Genomic DNA, 23,776 nt, shown 5'->3' with positions numbered 1-23,776 from the left:
CATCTCCTAAAACATATCCAATCATAATTTTAAGATAGCCATATTGTTAAACTTAGTTGAAAGGTTCGGATATTATATCTTTGAGGATAACACAGTCCCACGGTCCTCAGGTCAATTGTTGTAAGTTATCCCCAAAGGGCATATAATTTTTTAAAAGAAAGGATGGTCATCATATACACTTCATAGGGGGCTCTATGCATTGGTAATCGGAAGTTCTAGTGCTATTTCCAAGAATCAAAGGGATTGGAAGGTAGCTAGCAACCACTCACGTCATATTTTTTCAAAATAAATCCAATAAAAATTTTGAAATAGCTATTGTATCCCAAATAGTCTAAACATAATACAAAATGGATTTTTGGGTTGAAACAAAACCCACAGAGCCTGAGTACAACGGCTGTAAGTTATGCAACAAGGCCATTTAAGGTTTAATATGGCACGGATAGTTCTATAAAATCTAGAAGAGCCTTATTTGGGTGAAATTGAAAGTTCTAGTTTCCTTTTAAGAGCTAAAAGTGATGGAGGGCAACAAGCCCTTTTCCCAAACAATTCCTCTTCACCAGACGCATTTAGTAGTGATTTCAGTGTACATACCCACTAACTACAGAGACTTCGAGTCTGAAAAAAAATCAGCGCATGTGACAAGCTCTCCTGCCTTCTCGGAACTTGTGGTGACAAAAAAATTAAAGAGGGTTATCGCAGGTGACATTAACTGTGATCTATCGGACAAAACGTGTCCCCGTACCCAGGTCTTTCTTGCGGCATGTCGAGATACTCAGGCGATTTCAAATGATCTGTCCTTCCCTTATGTACATAACTCCGGAGCCACTTCTTCCCTTGATTTCATGCTTTCCTGTCCTGAACTCAAGTTCCCTGGGCATTCCCATGTGGAAATCAGTGTTAGAGCTTCTGATCATTTTCCGTTAATTAACTTCGTCGAGATAGATCTTGCTCCTCGACCACAAAGAAAATGGTACACGAAATCAGACCTGAGAAATGTCAACCAAATGATATACCACACCGTGCTTGATGATATCATGAATAAGATGCCCTTTCAGCCATGTATAGCTGAAAGGTGCCCTTTCAGCTATTACAGGAAAAGTCATGTTTCTAGACTCCCAAAAATCAGATTCTCCTAAATATATTTTGTTGTGAAATAATGCACGCAATTCGCTGCGCGGAAGATGCTTTCGTACCTACCAGACGAGTTAGAATCGGTTCTGAAATACCAAATTGGTTGAATATTAGTTTTCTTCAAGAATCGTGCCAACGTTCAAAATCTTGGTATAAAATGTGGGTTGAATGCAGTCGTCCTAAGTGTGAAAAAGTGAATGAAGTACGCCTCCTGACTAAGAATCTGATTGAAACTGTGGGACAGATATTTTGTTCAAAATAGTCAAAAAATATATAACAATACTTCCAGGTTTGACAAAACCCCCTAAAGCCCTATAGCAAGAGCTGTAAGTTTTGCCCTGGGAGCATGTAAAGTTCTTTTGGAAAGATTAGTGGTAAAACATCAGATGAGGCTCATTTTATTTGGAAATGGAAGTTATATTGCCCTTTTTAAGAGTCAAAAATGATTTGAGAACAAATAGCACCAAAAAAGATTATGCATTTGGGGATGTCAGCCCCCCCCCTCCTGGGCCACTGAGCAAGGACTATATGTATGTTAGTATGTTACTAACATATTACTCGTATGTTATGCTATTTCTTCGTATTTTACATATGCTATATGTTATTGATACAAGGTATGCATCTTTGACTTCTACTTTCCTAAAATACGAAGGGCATTAAGGCAATTCTTTCATGGAATTTTGAGGGGAGAGTTGAAATTCATCAAAATATGTTCTATGTATATGGTTTGTCAAAAGGGCGTAGCTCAGAAATAACTGAGTATATTATAATTTGAAATGAAAATTGGTAATTTTCACGAAATGATCAGGGAGATGATCAATTGACCAAAAAGGCAATAATTGCACGTTACTACGTTACTACTAATGCAACCACCACTGCTCCTACTGCAACTACAACCATTACTACTGCCACTGCTATCACTATAACTACTTCTTCTGTAGAGACTACTACCAAGGCTGAGGATATTTAAATAAACACCTGAGAAAACGTTGAGGGGAAAGCTTAACTAAAGCAAAACAAACTACGTGCACACAGATTGTGGATATGGGCGTATCAGCAATATTTTTAAGACAGCCTTTTATGTCAAGGGGAAATTTCAGTGGTATCCTGAGTGGGATATTAAGTTTACCAAAGGATAAAATTTACTTGCTACCACTACTATTAGTACTGCTGCTACTACTGTTACTACTAATAATAATCATACACTGTAACTGCTACTGCTGTTCCTACAACTACCACTACTACTATGACACTAGTATAATTAAGGCAACGTGTATGAAGGTGTAAATCTGACAGAATATAGAGGGGTTCGCTAAGTGTCTACGAAAACACGGTCTAAATATTGTAAATGACTGGAGCCAGTCGTTTAAAAGCTCTCCAAACGAAGCCTACAACTTCATTAAGCGTAAGCAATGTGCGAGTTATGGTCAGAATACACCTGGGCCAGATGAAGAGTCTTGGACTAAGCATTGTAGTGCCGAGTTCTCTCCACCAGACCCAAATTTAGAAGCTAAGTATTAAAAGTTACTTGATGATTCATTATCCTCTCAGCGTTTTGGGTATGTTGTAGAAATGTCGATGTATCGTTTGGCTATCCTCCGGCTGAAGAAAAAGCATTCTCGCGGAATAGATAAGATTTGTGGAATGCATTTTGTTTATGGTACTGAGATTTTAATGATTCATCTCCAAATTTTGTATCAGATTATCTTTAATATTGGACTTGTCCGAGATATTTTTAGTGTTGAAATTTTAACACCAGTAAGGACCCTGCGCAGTGCTACTCTTACCGCCCTATTACTGTGTCACCTGTATTGTGTAAATTATTAGAGTTATTGGTAAATGATGAGATAAAAGCAGTATGTTTTTCGCCTGACACACAGTTTAAGCTTAAGCGCGGCATTAGTAAGGAGTATGTTCATACTATTCTAGCTAATGTATTAATAGATTGTTTTGAAACAGGGGGGACTGTGCATCTTGCAGGGCACGATGTACGACGCGCCTTCGACTCGGGTATCCATTCTCATTCGTTGTTTTCTGCAAGTAGTAGAGGTTTAAACAAATCGATTATTGCGATTCTTAGAAACATGTATAAGAAATTAAATGTAAAAATTAGGTTGGCGTCTAATGATGTTTCGGTTGTTCCGATCCCGGTTAAGAATGGCGTCCACCAAGGTGCAATTATATCACCACCTTTGTATAACAACAGTGTCACAGATTCAAAGACACGTGTTATGACTAGCTTCATTTTTCGTGGATTGGACTTGTCACTGCTCAATAATGCTGATGGTGTTCTAAATCTCAGTAGAGTAGATTATACGATTGAAAATTGTTTTGAGTTTTAAGTTATGAGTATCCTACTACTGGTCTGTTTTTTAATGCAAAGAAAAGTGAAGTCTTGACATTCCACGGTGCGTATATACCTCATAGTGCTGATACATTTAACCTTTGCAATCATGAAGTGGAATCCTCAATGTCCCTCACGTATCTTGGACTACTTATTGGTAGAACCATGAAGTCTACTCGAAATGGACTTATCAGCCATTTTATAAATCAAACTCGTAAGGCATATGGAGTGCTGTACCGTGCAAATCGGAATATAATCTACAGGTCCTAGTCAACCTCTATTCAATTTTTTAAACCCCCACCTTCTTGCACTTTCCACCTTTTGGCCCATATTTACAGCGACTGATGTGAAATATATCTGATCAATTTATTTTAAGTTAGCCAAGTTTTTACTGAAATTGCTACTTTGGATTAAAAATACTCATGTTGAGAAAAAACATAGTCTCACATAACCAGTTCAGCGGATAAAAGATCGGTGTGATCGGTTTGTGGCCGGCTTGGAGGCTAATCATAGTTTATACCTTGCTATGGTGGAATTTACCATGTGGTGCCTCATGTGTTGTATATATTTAAATAATGTGGATTTATTCGTTTATGTATTTAGGCTAAAGTTGGTTTGCTGTTTTTTCGTGCTTTCTTGATTCTTTAGTTTTTTCCTTTTCTTATTATTTTACACTCCATTTAAGACAATTTTTTGTCCTAAAAATGAGAAATAAACTTATCATCATCATCATCATCATTGAATCAAAAATGAACAAAAATAGAATTAAATGACCTACCAAGCGTAAAACTACGACCTATCAGCATCAATGAATAAATGAAACCCAAAACATACAAAATTACAATAAAAAACCAAGTCAAACTGTAAACGAGCATGTATAACATGAGTAAGGCCCACAGCCCCTATGTCTTCGTAAACGCAGAACATAATTTGTACTTTACAGAAAAAATACAACTAAATATTCATTTTCAGTTAAATATACATATGCTGATATTTATTCCTTAGAATCTTAATAATTTTGATTTATTAAAGTTATAGAAGTGAAAACATTTAATTTTTTCGGTAAAGTGCAAATTATGCTCTGGCCTTGATATGGCATAGGGGTTGTGAGTCCTACTCATGTTAATTTCTGCTTGTTTTGAGTTTGAATTGGCTATATATTGTAATTTGTGTTCGTTGTGGGTTTCATTTATTTATTGATCCTTATATGTGGTAGTTTTACTCTTGGTAGATCATTATATTCTATTTTTGCTCATTTTTGGTTTAATGGAGCTATTTACTATTGTTTGAAATGCTTATTTTGTATAAAAAGTAAATTTAATTAGTTTCTGTAATAGGAGGGAAGTTTCAACTTGCAGCACCCATATTATATATTTAGTTAAGAAAAGGTCTACTGAATTAAGGGATATTTTTACACTAAAAAGTGTAACTGTTTTTGTTTTTATCAGTTGATTTGACTTTAGGCTGCTTTAGAATGCAACGAGTTTTTACTGTAGTAGCAGCAATGATAATATGCCATGAAGAAAAGGCCAGCGTCAATTTTTAGCATTTGTATGGGTTAGTATACTATCTGTAATTCGATACCAATTAGATGGTGTTTTTGGAATATACCATGACTTGTTACAATTTGCCTACTTCAAACAGGGAAGCAGTGTCTGGGTCTTTCAGCAAAAGATATATTTATGCCTATTTATCTTACATCACGTTTATTTGCAGGAACCTTTGGAAAAGCAGAATGGACCTGGTCTTCCTGACTCACATAAAGTACATCGCCAAGATCTTTGTGAAAAGTGCAAAGAGCTAGGAAAGCCTTGCTTTCAACTTGGATAAAAATTGATTATGTAATGAGCTTTGAAATATTTTGCTAATGTAGATGAGAGAAAACTTTACGATATAATAAAACATGGTGGATGTCCTATTTCTTAAAGTATAATAAAGGCTGTATTTTTTCTGTAAAGTACAGAAAAAAATTTTTGAAATTTTTCAAAAACTACCTGAAATTTTTTTCAGGGAAAAAATAACAGTTTAAATGTTTTCGGTTTCTTCTTTAAGAATTTAGAGTTTGGCCTGCTATTTGTATGCTGGAGAAACTTTTTGACAATTTTTAAGAATATACACCTTTTTGAAAATCTTGATACAAATGGTAGAGTTTAATTTAGTTCATAACTCCTCTAGTTGACCTGAAAAAATAAAACTTAATACCATTCACCAAAATTCTACCTATGTTCTTTGACATACTGGATCCACTTAAACTCTTTTGATTAGAAGTAAAAATAACGTAGCCCCGAATGTTCAAAATTAATACCCTAAGTAGTTCTTGGGATATTGCTTAGAAATCTTATTAGCAACTATTATACACACAATGTGTTTTGATTTAATTTTAAGCGTTATTTAGTTTTTGACCATAACAAGCAAATTACATGACTGTGGGGGTTGGACTTCCTTGAAGGTATAATTACAAGACTGTTCAGCTATGCTGAATAAAAAGACTCTTAAAAAGGGTAAAAGAACTTTAAATTTCCAATCAAATTGGCTTCTTTAAAATATCAATGACATTACTAGCTATGATCAGTGCTTCCACTTTTAGGGAGATTACCTTATTTTATGGAGAAATCACTTTTTTTAGGGACACTTATTTTGAAGTTAGGGATAAAGGGAAATTTGGTGTAAATTTATAATTTTCAGGGAAATTTAAGGTAAAATAAGGATTTTAAGAATTCCCAAAAGAAAGAATTCGACCAAAAGTTTGTTCACAAGTGGCTTCATATACGAATGTTAAAAAATTGGATAGATGAAAGAGTGTCACACGAGTCAAATAAAATAATTATTTACCATACTGTAGGTTCTGTTTGAAATATGAATATTGTGGGAAATCAGAGATGGCCAGGCATGCTCTGACCAAGCAGCATATAAAAGCAAGCAATGAAATTGAGACGAAGGTTGGCAGTTGCAGCATTGAACAAGTTTCGACTGTAGGCAGTAATTCCAAAGATATTGAAAAGCACATCTGTATATTTTGTGGAAGAACATAATCTGCCATTGCGTCTTGCAGACAGCTTTATCCCTCTCCTAAGGAAATTATATCCGAAAGACCAGGCTCTAGCACGAGTCACTCTCGGTAATCAGAAAGCTACAAACATTTTGCGACTGAATTTCCCTTTGGCTCCACTAGGTAGAAAGATCTAAAAATTCATGACGAAGTATTGCACTTGGTTAAGTAAAGTGATATTTCGGCTGAAGGTCTGACTAAAAAAACTGGATTCTCTTCCAAAATATTGTTAAATTTTGAGCGGATACTACTAAAAACATGTTTGGTGCCAATAGATCTGCTTCAACGTTAATGCAAACCATACAGCCCCATGTCATGAATGTAAAATGCTCATGTCATCCTATTCACTTATATTCATCCTTTGCATGCCTGTCACTTCCCACGACACTAGAGAACTTGGAACCAAATATCTATGCCCACTTTTCCAGAAGCGCCTCTAGGCGATATAAGTATGCTGAATTTCAGAAGTTCTTTCAATGCAATGCACTCTTAATTCTTACATCAGGACAGACCCATTGATTGTCCCTTCAGACCTGCATAAAGAGGCTTACTGAGCATCGGATTGATCTTACTTAGAATTTTACAGAAACCACATTTGACGATGCTACTGGAACCAATGACCTTATCTTTTCAACATTACAAAGCTGGTTGACAAAGCAGTACCTTGAATTCATGGACTACTCTCTCGGCCCTTCCAACGAATTTAACACAGTTTTCCAATCTGAGCTTCCACTTCTTCCCTCCCTAAAGGCAAGTGTCAGCAAATTTGTGAATGATATTGCATTTAACTTCATGAAACTGGACTGTATTTACAGTGCTCGTTTGTTTACCAAAATGGACCTTTACCTTTCAAGTGAAAACCTGCCTTTAGACCAAACATATGTGGGATTAGCTGCAACCGATTCAGTGTGAGAACTCTTAGATGCTCAAGAGCCAAGTGATAATATCGATCTCTTCTACCAGTCTTCTCAAAAATACTATATAGTCCTAATCAAGCTTTTCCAAAACTGTTTCCAGCTCGAAGACAAGATTTAAGAAATTTTGGCTTTGGTTGAACCGAGGAATGCAAGAAATTTGAAGCCAAAATTTCTAAGGCTACTATTTGTGCCCTTTTCTGTTCTAAGTGCAAAATGTTTGCCACTAGAAAACGGACGTAGAACAGAGATCACAGGCAATGACGAGCGATTCATAGCGATAGTAGCATATACATCTTTCCTTTTGGTTAGTTGTACATCCCTTGATGTCCGGAAGTGATGCCCCAGAAGTTTCATCTTGACACAGTAAACAGTTTCAAAAATACTACTGATGTGCACTTTTGCCCCCTTTTTGACACGCTTTTCATCTTAATACTCCAAAAACTTACAAGTTGTAAAAATTGAAGTAGTAGTGTTAGTAATGACATCTATATATTAACTTTTTGTCAATTGATCTTCCCGTTTAAGCTAATACACGGGGTTTCAAGTTAATACCCAAACTCTTTCTTGAGATAAACCCTTTTGACAATCTGCATGCAAATAGTGTGTTTCCATTTAGTTGAAATTCCCCCTCTATATTCTGTCAGATTTACACCTTCATACGCGTTGCCTTAATTATACTAGTGTCATAGTAGTAGTGGTAGTTGTAGGAACAGCAGTAGCAGTTACAGTGTATGATTATTATTAGTAGTAACAGTAGTAGCAGCAGTACTAATAGTAGTGGTAGCAAGTAAATTTTATCCTTTGGTAAACTTAATATCCCACTCAGGATACCACTGAAATTTCCCCTTGACATAAAAGGCTGTCTTAAAAATATTGCTGATACGCCCATATCCACAATCTGTGTGCACGTAGTTTGTTTTGCTTTAGTTAAGCTTTCCCCTCAACGTTTTCTCAGATGTTTATTTAAATATCCTCAGCCTTGGTAGTAGTCTCTACAGAAGAAGTAGTTATAGTGATAGCAGTGGCAGTAGTAATGGTTGTAGTTGCAGTAGGAGCAGTGGTGGTTGCATTAGTAGTAACGTAGTAACGTGCAATTATTGCCTTTTTGGTCAATTGATCATCTCCCTGATCATTTCGTGAAAATTACCAATTTTCATTTCAAATTATAATATACTCAGTTATTTCTGAGCTACGCCCTTTTGACAAACCATATACATAGAACATATTTTGATGAATTTCAACACTCCCCTCAAAATTCCATGAAAGAATTGCCTTAATGCCCTTCGTATTTTAGGAAAGTAGAAGTCAAAGATGCATACCTTGTATCAATAACATATAGCATATGTAAAATACGAAGAAATAGCATAACATACGAGTAATATGTTAGTAACATACTAACATACATATAGTCCTTGCTCAGTGGCCCAGGAGGGGGTGGGGGCTGACATCCCCAAATGCATAATCTTTTTTGGTGCTATTTGTTCTCAAATCATTTTTGACTCTTAAAACGGGCAATATAACTTCCATTTCCAAATAAAATGAGCCTCATCTGATGTTTACCCCTTAATCTTTCCAAAAGAACTTTACATGCTCCCAGGGCAAAACTTACAGCTCTTGCCATAGGGCTTTAGGGGGTTTTGTCAAACCTGGAAGTATTGTTATATATTTTTTGACTATTTTGAACAAAATATCTGTCCCACGGTTTCAATCAGATGCGTCTGGTGAAGAAAAATTGTTTGGGAAAAGGGCTTGTTGCCCTCCATCACTTTTAGCTCTTAAAAGGAAACTAGAACTTTCAATTTCACCCAAATAAGGCTCTTCTAGATTTTATAGAACTATCCGTGCCATATTAAACCTTAAATGGCCTTGTTGCATAACTTACAGCCGTTGTACTCAGGCACTGTGGGTTTTGTTTCAACCCAAAAATCCATTTTGTATTATGTTTAGACTATTTGGGATACAATAGCTATTTCAAAATTTTTATTGGATTTATTTTGAAAAAATATGACGTGAGTGGTTGCTAGCTACCTTCCAATCCCTTTGATTCTTTGAAATAGCACTAGAACTTCCGATTACCAATGCATAGAGCCCCCTATGAAGTGTATATGATGACCATCCTTTCTTTTAAAAAATTATATGCCCTTTGGGGATAACTTACAACAATTGACCTGAGGACCGTGGGACTGTGTTATCCTCAAAGATATAATATCCGAACCTTTCAACTAAGTTTAACAATATGGCTATCTTAAAATTATGATTGGATATGTTTTAGGAGATGGAAGGCGTGGGAGGGGGGTTAGAAGCTCTCCAGTCACTTTCTTTATTAAAAGGGCACCAGACCTTTCAATGTCTAGTCGAATGAGCCCTTTTTGAAGTTTTTGCGGCAACTCCTTAGATATGTTGTACACTGGTCTAACACAAACGAAGGTAGTATGACTGTAAGTACTCCAGACAGGATATCATTATTTGGGCACTAAATCTAGCCTGTACCACAGTTAGCACACCTTTATCTGGACACTAAAGCTTGTCTATGCACTACAAAAGATACATCCTTATTTGGGCAATAGAGCTTGCCTATGCAATACACAAGATACACCTTTATTTGGGCACAAAATTTTACCTATATTCCTAATTCTATTGCCTGAGGCTTGTCTTAGTTAGATGTCAGATAGACAGAAAGTGCACACCACGTTTTTATTTGAAATCAGACCGTACTATTAATTTTAATTAAGACAGTTCACTTAAATTTGTTTTTGAAATAGAATTTTACTTTTAAGAATAATCGAGATAATAGTTGCCATTCCTGAATCAAATAGAAATGACAATTTTTTTACTTGCCATTTTTATAAAACAGGTTTTTTATTCTTTATTTACGATGGGCCGTTGTTCGTCCTTTGCTTGGTTAACCATGATGAATTTACCTTTACTTTTTAAAGAACCCTGGTGATTATTTTTGGGATGTTCGCTTCTTTTTCCTCTGGGATTTTTTCATATTTAAATCTGGGATTTGCTCTTCTAAGGTGGAAGAGCAGCAAAGCCAAGGTAAGAACAAATTAACACAGGAGCGGATCATCCTAAGCCGATCATCAAAGCTCTATCAATTGCAAACTTTTACGCTACTTACTCTATTGAAGTCCAATGCCACGTAGAGATCGTTGAATTTAAACAAGAACACTAATGGAACTGCCAAAAGCGATTCAACGCAAATATAAAAATATCATAATGTGCCAAACTTTAGGCCAAGTGTTTGCTGTTTTTGGAGTTGCAATAAAGGTTGTAAGAATAACATTTAATTTCTTAGAAATGTATTTAGGTCCTAGGATAATCGAACTCAAAGAATTTGGCCCCCTACAAATTCTTAACCAAAATATTTTTCTGTTAAAACATCTTCAATTTTTCTGATTTATATCTTAAAAATATATCAAGGAGCATAATTTGAAATCAAATTTAAACACCAATGCAAGCTATAACACTTTGTATTGAATGAAAAAAAAGGTTTATCCTCTAGCTCTTAGATGTTTACAGTTTCGCGCATCAAACGAGACTCCCCCAAAACTATGCCCTTGTGGTTTACAAAGTTCTTTTTAGAGGCTTATAATGAATATTAGTAGAGAAAAATCCTATCTCACTCCTATTTCATTTCATTTTTATTACTTTTGATATTAATTAAAAGCATGAAATAAATCTACTGCTAATTGGGTTTTTGGTTATTACAATTGTAATAAAATAGTTCAAAAATTGTGGGAGCTTTATACTCTGCAAAACAGGTTGCTGGTCCTATGGCCTTAGTTTTGCTACCTTTAAATCAGTGATATCGTCTTCAAGCAGCTAATGATATCTATGGTGAGTGTACTACTGTCGACTCAGCTCTTTAGAAAACATCGTGAGATAAACACATGACTGTTTTGGAAAGATATTTGTATATTTTTATGCGAGGATATGTTGAAAACAAAGAAAATTACCAAGGCAAGCCATCACTTTTAGATTAGCAAGTAGTCTAACTGCGGATAGGGAATTTTGAAAACTGATGGCAAATATCAGCAGTGAATCTTTCAATTGCTTCCATTTTCAAGACATTAATACACTGGGCAGACTAAAGTTTTTGAGGATACCGTTCATAAATGATATGAAAGTACTGAAACAGACCATTCGAGCGTACAAATGTAATGTCTGAACAGAGAGAATTAGCATTCAATAGAAGATATAAATCAGAATTAGTGATAGATCACAAATAAAATTTCCTATCGAGCCGTGAATCTTAGTGTCGGAAAAGAAAATTCTTGAATTGTCTTTAATCAATGCAGCGATCATGTTTTCTCTGTTAGTTTTCTGAGAGTTCACTTGTTTTAAACCATTAAAATTTTCAAAGAAATAAGACCTAGCACTAGCCCCTATTTCCTTAAAAAGTAACTCTTCGCAATTAAACCATTTTCAGGCGGCAGTTTTGATCTTTTAATCTTGCAAAGTACATCAGGTACAAGCCAAGAAAAACTAAGAAATGTTACTGAGCCACATTTTGCTCGAGTATGATAAGTATTTTATGATATTTCATACCAAGAAAAGGCTTTTGCCTTTATGGCACTGTTTATAGCAAACCCGTCATAGAATTTCGCTTTAAATGTCCTTTTTTAAATCGTCAATTGCCTTTTACTTTTAACTCCTTTTAACTCCGATACTTTTAACTCCGCCATAGCTGGTCCCAAGCCCAGTTGAGAAAGGAGGAGGGGCCGACGGGGGAGGGGACCCGTCGGTTAAATCAATTCCCATGAAACATCTATGAAGAAATGAATACTCCCAGAAATTATGTGCCTGCTACGGCGTCCCCGGTTTCAATCGACACGAACTCGCTCTCTGGAATAGCAGCGAGATCGAAAAGTGTGCGAGCTATTCCCTGCTAAATAAATCTACAGAAGTATGAATTCCGAGTCTATACCTGGAATGTGAGATCCATGAAGTGTGAATCAACAAGGCTAGTGATGGCTATGGAAATGAATTGTTACCAAGCAGACGTTCTTTGTTTATCAGAGAAAAGATTAAACGGAGTGTCTGAAGAAACTCTGCCAGTCCGTGACTCTGACAACTCTTACTTATTCCTCAACTCTGGTGTGCATGATGGATCTGGTGACCATGGAGTCGGCTTTATGATAGGACACCATGTGCAAAAAACTCTTCTTGCATGGGATCGAGTGAACCCGAGAATAGCCAGACTACGACTTAAAGGAAGATTATTCAACATTTCTATTATTACTGTCTACGCACCAACGAGACTGGCAACAGATACTGATTAGGACTCCTTCTACTCTGATCTGAAAATTACAATGCAGAAATGCCCTAAACGAGACTTCCTAATTTTAGCGGGTGACTGGAACTCCCGTGTTGGCCCAACAGACCCCAATGTTCGCGATGTTGTTGGTTCATTCACATACGGCCAGCGGTGCTCCTATGGTGATAGACTACACCAGTTCACAAGATCTCATAATCTTTTCATTACCTACACAATGTTCCAACACAAACCCTCTCAAAGGATAACTTGGCACTCAAATGATGGCTCCACAGCTGCCCAAATTGACCATATATTGATCCGCCAGCTTTGGCGCTCCTCAGTCATCAAGGTTACAGAGGGGCGTGTACGGGGTCAAAATCTGGAAGCGATCATACGCTTGTAGGTGCGAAAATACTCTTGAAGTTGAGCACGAGGAAGAGAAAACCCCTAAAAAGGAAGTTAAACGTGTAGAAACTGAAAATCCAAACAGTGTAAGAAAACTTTTGTCTGGAGTAACAGAACCAGTTTGCAACTTTGACAGACTGCGATGAAGACCCTACCTACTGATGGAAAAAATGCCAGAAAACCACGAAAAAGGTGGCTGCTGAAGTTATCGGCTATTCTCCTGTAAAGACGAAGAAAAATTATGGCTCTCAGAAAACTGTGAAGCTAATCGAGACTAGGAGACAGGCAACAAGCGCATCAATTGCAGTAAAAAAGGCGCTACGTAAACAGGTTAAATCCAGCTTGCGTCAAGACTACCAACAATTTCTGGGATGAGTTTGCTATAGAGATGGAAAGAGCAGCTATAGAGATGGAGAGATGGAAATAATGATACGAGAAGGCTGTATAGAACCCTCAAAGAAGTAACTGGAAAAAAGTCACCTATTGCTGATCCTCTAGAAGACAGTCACGGAAGCTTGATCCCTGATGTACAAGATAAACGTGATCATTGAAATAATCACTTTAAAGACCTCCTTAATCCAAATACAGATGGGCAAGATACAACGCCTTTGCTGCCACCAGCAGCCTAAAGACCACCATATTAAATTGACATGGCACCACTTTTAGCTTCAGAGATACTAAACGCGATCAAACGGCTAAAAAACAATAAGTCACCTGGAGAAGATGGTTTCCCTCCTGAGGTTTACAAGGCCTCACTACACGTTGTAGCACAGCAGCTAGAAACCCTCTTCAGTCTAATCTGGGAGAAGAAGACCTTCCCGTCTGATTGGAAGGTGTCAGTCAGAGTCACAGTATTTAAAAAGGGGGACAAATACGACAGCTGCAACTACTGAGGGATATCACTCATAGATATGGCTACCAAAGTGTTTGCAATGATTATGCTTAAAAGGTTCGAAGAAGCAAGGGATGAGCAAACACGTGAAAATGAGTGCGGTTTTCAAAGAGGGAGAGGGTGCACTGACCAGATCTTTACTTTTCACCTTATTCTTAAACAGTGCGAACGTTACAACCTCCCCATAATTAACATGTTTCTTGATTTTGTGGCTGCGTTTGACTCAGCAACCTGCAAAAACCTTTGGTGAATTATGGTGGAAGACGGTATGTCAGTTGGATTCGTGGAACTGTTGAAAGCCTACTAAGACCATTGCAGATCGATCGTAAGAATGCTGGGTGAAAAAACTGAGCCCTTCAGTGTAGAAAGCGGCGTGAAAGAGGGGTGTATTTTATCCCCTGTTTTGTTTAACTACTGTATAAATTGGATTCTAATAAGGGCACTCTCAAGTTTTGATGGTGTTGTTTTGGGACTGGGCATTAATGTGTCTGACCTGGACTACGCTGATGACATTGAGGCTGTTATAGCTGATTCAGCAACTGCCCAAACAATGTTAAATAAAATAGCATATTTCTCTCAGCTACTGGGTATGAAGATCAACACGGCCAAAACTAAAGTCATGGATCTAAATATACAGTCGGATTATCAGCTTGTTCTCTACGGACAAGAGTTGGAAAAAGTCGATAGCTTCACCTATCTTAGCTCAGTAGTAGACCCTCAGGGAGGCTGCGACCTTGACGTATAGAACAGAATAAACAAAGCCCAGGCAAACTTTTCACAACTCCGCCGCCATTTGTGGAACCGGTGGGATATCAGCCTGAAGACAAGAATTTCTATATATAAAGTGGCTGTTAGATCTGTCCTCTCTTATGCAGTTGAAACTTGGCCACTAAAGGCTCTTCATCTCCATGATTTGGAAGTATTTTACCACCTCTGTCTATGAAGAATCCTGAAGATTTGACAGAATCTCAAATGTTGATGTGCGCCACCACTGCTGTAAAATTGAACCCGCCGCCACGATTGTCAAATAGACAAGACTGCGTTGGCTTGGTCATATGCTTAGAAGACACAATGAACGCATTGTGAAGCAAGTACTTCTAGCTCCCCCGTTACCAGGTAGCACAGGCAACCTGGTGGTCAATTTAAGAATTGGTAGGCAACTGTAAAAAACGACCTCAACCCCGTTGGAGGATTTCAAAGATTTGGCAGAAGGTGGGAGAGCTGCTGTCTCCAGTTTGCAGTAGAGTTAGCACAAGATAGCGACAAAAGGGATTCAACCATACGTAGTCTTCTAGATGCCAGGTGAGGCGTCAGGGTCTGGTCCCGCTACAGGTAAAAGCAAGTACAAGTACTTTATACCAAGCAAAGGCTTTTGCCTTTATGGGACTATTTGTAGCAATTACGTCATAGAATTTCGCTTTAAATGTGCTTTTTAAATCGTCAATTGTCTTTTGAGCCATGGTTGTTTTATGGGTTGGAAAAGATTTCTCAGCTACTGCGAATGGATCATATCCAATAACGAGGTTATATTCATCTTGAAACCCACATTGGTACATTATATTTATAAGGATAAAGAATAAAGTTCAAAGTCCTTCTACGCAGGCATTAAGAAATCTTTATGCCTGGAATAATTGAAGGTCAATGTGCTTTAATATAGCTGACCAATTATTTTTTTGGATATTTTTTTGAGAATCTTTTTTTCTATAAAGTCAGGGTAACTGTTTGTACTAGTAATATACCATAAATCAGCAGGAACCTCCGGCAGTATTCCTGTTTTGATAAAGTCTACAGCATAAGCTTCTGCTTTAGCCAATCTCATAGCAATGGAATCACAAGCCCCTTTATCAAGTTAATCAAAAAGAGCAAGATTGAGATTTTCAATTTGACTTGGCATAGCATTGGATAGGCACTTAGCAAAAATATTGCTAAGGTTTTCTAAATTCCAAGACAATGTGCAAGAGGGCATCTTAATCTTCAATTTAGCATAATTGGAGGGAGATACAAGCACGGATTTTGGTGGCACAAGTCTTGCGTCTAAGATCACAGAAAATTGATCAACATCCAAATCACCTCCACTACAAGCTGCAGAGAGAATGTACTTGCAACTCAGTTTCGGGGGAAAAATTAGTACATTTCAGTACATTTGATATTCCGACCTATTTATGGCTTATACAACACGGGTGTCACCAGGGTGCAAATAAGGATTGTGATAAATCAAGACCTAAAAAATAAGAAATCATTTTAAACTAGTGGAAGGAACAGAGTCAGGTTTTTTTTACAGCTAGCTTTGTCAAATAGTATATTAATCAAAGAAGAAAATATCTAAAGCAAAAACGAATTTAAAAACAATTCAGGAATAAATGTGGGCCACTAAGAACAGGGAATATATCCATATACAAACACTTGAAGAAGACAAAAATAATTCATTTGTTTGTCAATCCTGTTAACAGGACAAAATGTTAGGACTGTCAGTGGAAGACACAAAATACGATGGTTTTGGAGAAAGCTAAAAATATTGTAAATTTAAATATCTTATTCATCCGTTAACAAGCTCACTTAATATACTAATAAAATGATATTCCTCTGAAAAAAAGGAAACATTGTGATCGGAACATAGATTGATCTGTCTCAGGCACCCAATTTTTCTGGTAAAAATTATTTTATTTGTCATTTATTATTACTCATAAGAAAATAGTTTTTGGTCTCCTTGTAAAACTTATTCCTGAGCAGAGTCCCTCAGCAGTTTGTTCTCCACACTTACACTTGCGCACAAATATAAGAAAATCCAAACATATTTGGAAACACCCTGGAGGCGGTTTTTTTATTTGTTTACTAAAAACTGAATTCTGTCTGTGATTAAAGGATACCAAAGGCTAATAGTCACAATAGCATGGAAAAAAAGTACAAATGGTTGTAAATGAAGGATTTAATGCTTTGAAAATTGATGAAACGAGCAAGCTAGCAATTCAGAAACCCTGCATCTGTCCTGAAGAGGCTAAGCCTAAAAGCTTGATCGAATTCTTTGCTGGAAGGAAGCACCTCTTTTGGGTCAGAATTGCATCGAAAACTAAATCACACCAATGAATAGAATCACAATGAAGGATTTAATCCTGTCTAAATGGGGTTGATTCGTGTAAATCAGCCCCAACACAATTAATGCAAGGAAACAATTAAAAACCAATACCTTGCCCAATTAAATACAAGAAATATAAAAAACACGGTTACCATTACATTAGCTAAGCCTTAATGTACTCCATTTTTAAGCAGCAATCGAAGTTTATCCGTAACACTAAATTCCAAACGCAATACTCAGCAAAGTCTCTTTTGAGACAAAAAAACACCCCCCCCCCAAGACTGAACTAGGAATGTTTTTGTCACCCTGAGGTAGAATATGCCAAACAAGAAGACCATATTTGTGAATTACAAAAGATTCCTAAATGGTGCTCCAAAACAGGATTGCCACCTGCAGTGGAAAAGTAATACTTTAGCACTATTAAAGTGAGTTATATGACTGTAGCACAAAAATCACTGTGTCGCACGTAAATAAGGACAATTGTAGTACTTGTAAAACTGACAGTGGTGACAACCCTGCTCCTATGCCCAAGAATTACATTGCACACTTTCCTCACACTGTGATCATGATAATCTTCACCTATATCAACCAATTTTAAAAAGCAGGAGTTGTCAGATGTTTCATATATTTAAATAGAAAATTACAACTTGGTAATTAAAAACTTTAGATATTTGCCCAATTGTTAGGTCTGGTGAGCCGTATGGAGACATACAAGTAGACTACCACATATGCTGTAAAACAATAAGAAAAAGCACAGGGAAAAGGTAAAGCTACAAACAGTAAAGAGACCATAGTGGAATTACAGCTTGCCGAAGAACATATTGATAAAAAAAAAATATTCATAAGGAATTAAGAATAGGAGCTTTAAGTATCGTCATCAGTTTGTCAACTGCACAAAAATACCTGAATACATAAACAAAAGACCTTACCTTAGACCTTAGATCCTCCTGAGCCATCGGTGGTGCATAGGGCGTCGACAAAGTCTCTCCATTCATCACGAAGCTGTGCGGCTGCGGTGATATCTTCCCATTGCGGAGTGAGGGAAATTTTTGTCCTTTTGAGGTCCCGATCATACTGCCTCCGCAGTGTGTGTTTTGGTCGGCCTCGTCTTCGTCTTCCTTCAGGCTGCCATTGATACACTCTTGAGGGCAGTCTGTCTTCGGGAATGCGTAGAAGATGACCCAAATATGTCCATCTTCGTTTAAAACTTCGGTCACTATGGGCTGGTTTGTTTACAGCCGGATTTCCCTATTGGTAATTTTCTGATGCCAACTGATTTTGAGGATCCTTCGAAAGCAAATGTTTTCGAATCCAAGGATACGTTTCTCAAGTTGTTGGTTGAGTTTCCAACATTCACTGGCGTACATCAATATAGACAACATATTTCTGTTGAACAGGTGCAATTTTAAACGAAGTGAGTATTTGTTGCTTCTCCAAATTGGTGTTAGTCTGTTGAAGGCACCTGATGCTTGTCCAATACTTCTCTTGATTTCAAATGTTACATCGCCAGTATTTTCTATCCAGCTTCCTAAGTATTTAAATTCTTGGACCTGTTCAACAGATTTATTGGAGCATTGAAGAATTAGGGGGGGAGCCAGATGTAAGCATACTTTTTGATTTATCGACGTTGATCGACAATCCGACCTCTCGGGCTTTTTCTGAGATTTCATCGAATAGCAGCTGTAATCGATCTTTGACGTCTTCTAGTAGTACTATATCATCTGCAAAGTCAAGATGTGCAAGTTGTTTGTTGTTGACGTTTACTCCGTAGCCCGTAGACATAAAAAAAGAGTGAGACATATTTCATTGACATCCCCTAAAAGTTGACAAAACGATAAAATGGACTCGACTGGCTAACTTACACAAAATAGCGAACTATAGATCTGAAAGCCCAAAACACTAGCCAGAACCAAAGAGCTGCATTTAGCACATTTGTGTTAGACACATTCTTCTACGACCTGGGGTCAATGCTTATGTCTCAAATAGTCTCTGCAGAGACAACAGAAAACATGACTAGGCTGTGATTTGGGTTGGTTACAGATCAGAGAGCACCACCATTTTTCTTCTTTCCATTGATAATTGCATGTTTCAAGAATTTCAACCTGGTTTGCAAGGATGCAACGCCAAAGAGGATCCAACTATGTGTTTTCCGTCCAGTGCTTAATGAAACAGGTAAAACTTCCATAGGAAGAACCAGCATTAGAATGTATCGACAGTCAAGATAGCCACGTGTCACTGCAACTTGTGAAACCTTAAAAACAACTGTGTCAACATCTTAAACTTCTTTTTGCACTGTTCATATTTCTTGAAGCTACTCAATATCTTTGTTCGGTAGATCTATTGACTGTTTCTAATGGGTACCGGTATAAATCTTGGGGGAAGGGGAACAGGAAGTGTCGGATGGTTTGCACCCAACCAACCTTAGCACTCCCTACTGAAGGCAGAGAATCAGAGAAAAAGTACCTGCACTACGCAAACAATTGATCTGCATACAAAACAGTATTTTCTATAGATGAGCATACTAAAAACTCTTATCATTTTCCTTTAAATGGTTTTGTATCTGATAATATAGCTACAAGATTTTCACTCAAATATTAGATACTTGTTTCCTGCACGATTCTGTAAGAACTATAAGAACTATTCAGTATTCAAAGACGTCCCACGCCCGTCTATTTTCAACTAACAGATGGGACAAAACGAACGCAAGAGCATTGCTTAAAAACGAAGGTAATACTCTCCTTTAACTTAGTTCATAAAGATAGTATGATCAGACAGAATGTTAGCAAAATAAATGGGTTTTCGAATGTTTTCTGAATACGAATCCTAGATTATTGTTATTATTATTACCATAGCTCAGGCTTCAAAGGATTTTTGTTCTAAACTAGGGTTGCCAACTGTCAAAGTCTAAAAAGAGTGCAAAAAAGTTTTTGCTCAGCAAGAGATGCAAGTTAAAAAACACTGTATAAGAATAGCAACTTAACTTAGCATTTCAGTGACCCTTATGTTTACCTTTTACTGACATGGGCAGTTGTCCACTGCAAAAAAACACAATTGCGATCCAAGAAGGCTATGCTTCGATACACCCATTCGGATCATATTCACCAAACCAACATAATTTGTTTTCTTTTTATATTCATAATTTTTCTTTGAAAACGAAGATAAAAATCGCAAGAAAATACTTTTGATGGTGTTTTTTTTTTCCTTTTGCAGCCCTACAATTTTGATTATCACTATATAGTGAGAGAAATAAATGGGATGAATATGTTCCCATTGGACAGAAGCTTCATTTTGCTCAATCTGATTTGGGAGCACTGTATCTTCTACGGATGGTCAAGAATATGCAACATTGAAAATATTTAGACTATGATACATATACAGACAAGAGAAATTACATTAAGAGTTCAGCCATGATAAAAAAGTTTCTAATCTGCGAACAGTCCCTTTCTCTTATTTATTTATTGCTGTATCACTTTACGACAGGCTGACGGCCTCATATCTATATTTACCTATTTTATTTATCTGCTCTTATTTACCAATTTTTTTGTCGACCTTTTGACCAGTAGCCTTCACCTACGGTCAAACTCAAATATTTAATCTATTGCAAAACCGGATCGAAGAGGACTGCCCTTAAAAGTGAATGTTAGAATAATATTTGGGGATTTTTAATTCACAATTTCTGGACGACAGATAGAGATTCTGGGCAACAGATAAAGATAGAGACCCTGCTACTCTGATTTGAATTATCTTCTTTCCTTTGGTATCACCATTCTTTCTTTTGAAACTAGCATTTCTATTAACACGAGGTACAGCCTCTTGTGTAAATTAACAAGATTTAACGTAAGTTTTTTTTTATTTCCAGATTTACACTTTGTTGCCCAAGACATGATATTTCATCAGCCAGGAAGAACTCTCCCGTTCGACGTCTTTCCAATTTATATTTCTTTTACCTGTTTATTTAAATAATCTTTTTAAAATGAAATACCTTGTCTGGGGAGATCGTGAGTTCTAATAGGCCTTAGGAAGCAGATTGACTGTTGCCAAAGTAGAAAGAGAAGTGAACCTATATGCATAGTGGCTACTGGTGACACGCCACCATATTCAAAGAGCTAGCAGTAGCTTACCTACCCCATAAGGGTGGTCCCCTGCATCAAATTTCATGGATGACGGAAAATATTTCCTTAAACATATATAAAAACACTATAACATGGAGGATTTCCATAATACAGAAAAATTTAACTTTTCTTTTCTTATTAAACAGATAAAATATACGACCCTATAAGAAGTTTATAAGCTAAAATCAAAAGAGCAATTAGAAATACTCCGCTATCCAGACCTGTTTTTGTAATGTGGGCCTTTTAAAAATTATTAACGTAAACTCTAGCCGAAAATGTTTATTGCAGAAATTTTTTCTTTAATTTCAGTTCTTTTAAAAAAGAAAACCGAAGACCCAATATCCTACACAGATTCTAATCACTATGGAAAATACCAAAATACTAAAAGATTTCTTTATAGCACTAAATACCCAAAGGAGGAAATAGAAACTTCAGAAAATATGGCACAAAACTGTGAACAATTATTGCATTCTTATGATCACTTTACAACAGGCTGACGTCCTCATATATTTATTTATTCATCTTGCTTATCTGCTCTCATTAACCAATTTTATTTTTCTCGACCGTTGACCGGTTAACTTTACCCCAACGGTTAAACACAAATCTCTAATTTATTGCAAAACCGGATGGAAGAGGACTCTTCTAAAGTGTGAATGTTAGAAACATATTCGGGAAGTTCAGATTCACAATGTCTGGACGACAGATAGTTATAACATCCTGCTACTCTGATTTGGCTTATGTACTTCCCTATTGGATCATATTTCTTTCTTTGGATCCTAGCATTTCTATTAACATGAGAAACAGCCTGTCGTGTGTATAAACAAGATTTAACATACGTTTTTTTCATTTCCGGATTTATATTTCATCGTCCAAATCACGACATTGCATCAGCCAGGAAGAACTCTCCAGTTCGACTTCTTTCCACTTCATATTTCTTTTACCTGCTTTGTTTACACACTCTTCTTAAGGCCGTGATTAAGTGAACTTGAAAACATCGAGGTTCAAAATTGAAGTTAGGGTAGCCTTCTGTTTTTCAATTCTCTAGAGACCGTCGATTGTCAAAAACTCTTTAAATGGCTCTTATTCATTACCATAAATAGCAGGTTAATTATACCAGCTTGTTAATCTAGTCTCTAGGGGTATTATCAGCGATCTGAAACAATTGTTTCTGGTAAAAACCCTGTAAAAATTTCAGCTAGCTGAAAATATTCTATGGAACTGTTCGAAAACAGGAAAATACATCGAAAAATGGTTGCAATCATCTTACAGGCTATTGTTTTCTGCTCATGATAGTACCGATTTTGTTCTAAAAGCAATATTTTTCACAGAGTACACTTGTGAAAAAGAGCTAGATATTTTCTAAGATTTGTAAGAAATTAGAGGAAATAGAGCAAGATCTCTAGAAAACATTTTGTAGAAAATCCTGCATCTTCAAGAAGCTACGACCTAATATTAAAAGTGGTATCTTCCGCCAATGAATACTTGAGTACTTTTTAAATATAAATTTTCAACTTTAACATGGGATTCTCGAGTTCCATCAGTTCACTTAATTACGGCCTTAAAGTAAAATTCCTCGTATGGAAAGATCGTGAGTAGGAAACAGATAAACCGTTGACATCGTACATAGAGAAGTGAACTCATACGTATTGTGGCTACTGGTGACACGCTACCATACTCAAACAAGTAGTAGTCACTAACCCATCTCATAAAGGGTGGCCCCTTACACAAGTTTACTATTATAATAGCAATTTGTGTAAATTGGAAAATCATTCCCTGTCGCTGAAATGATTTTTATGCCTAATCTGAATATGTTTTCTGCATATAGTGTGCATATAATTTCTATGCCTATTCTAAATATCCTTTTTGCATATAGTGTATATTCGTATAAAATGTGTATCTTTACTACAATTGTAAATTAGTGTTGTCTCATGAACGGCACTTCAGCACGGAAACTTTAGACTTTAGCAAGGAAACATACATGCGAAAAAAAACAGGAACTTTTTCAAATTAATAGATCACAGAACATAGAAGACATTTTCTCTGATATTTACCAATGTCCTAATAGTTTTTATTTTCAAAGCATGTTTAGTACCATAGAAAGGAAAGACAACTAAGCGGTCTGAGGTTTAAAAAAAGAAACTACTATAGTAAGTGACGCAGGACCCGTGTAGAACATGTTTTTTTTTCAACCTTTGTTCAAAATTATGTATATATTCTAACTTACTAAGAAGTGACTATGGAAAACTCAATATTTGAATAACAAATCCTGATAATATTTTGGGAGGTTTAAAATAAAACAGTTCAGTTTTAACAAAACTTGCTGAAATTTTCATGGATATAAGGCTTAAGCATAAGACTTCATCCGAAAATGAAACAAGTCTAGCTATAATCTAGCACTCAGGGCGGGGAGATGTGCTATAAAATCTTGTACTAATAATGACTGTCTGGAGTCTCCATATATGAGTCAAATTGAATGACAAATAGGAGTTATTATTATTGTGAAGCCTCTTCGGTGTCTCATATCACATAAATTTTCAAGAGGGGGACTTTGGATCCTACCCTCAACACAACAGAGACTGGGAGATAAGTT

The 23,776-nt window shown here is 36.6% G+C and overlaps 1 long non-coding RNA gene across 1 annotated transcript; it reads left to right on the top strand.

Moving 5' to 3' along the window:
- The first annotated feature begins 5,054 nt into the window (after positions 1 to 5,054).
- LOC136043271 (uncharacterized) lies at positions 5,055 to 21,051 on the top strand. Its single transcript, XR_010621579.1, has 3 exons — positions 5,055 to 5,239; positions 10,462 to 10,714; positions 20,934 to 21,051. It is a non-coding gene; the product is annotated as an uncharacterized LOC136043271 (long non-coding RNA).
- The last annotated feature ends 2,725 nt before the right edge of the window (positions 21,052 to 23,776 follow it).

Source organism: Artemia franciscana, unplaced genomic scaffold (genome assembly GCF_032884065.1).
Source record: "Artemia franciscana unplaced genomic scaffold, ASM3288406v1 Scaffold_4232, whole genome shotgun sequence".
NCBI classification, from domain to species: domain Eukaryota; kingdom Metazoa; phylum Arthropoda; class Branchiopoda; order Anostraca; family Artemiidae; genus Artemia; species Artemia franciscana.
Note: the sequence above shows the minus strand (reverse complement) of the source record. Positions and strands in the feature narration are given on the sequence as shown.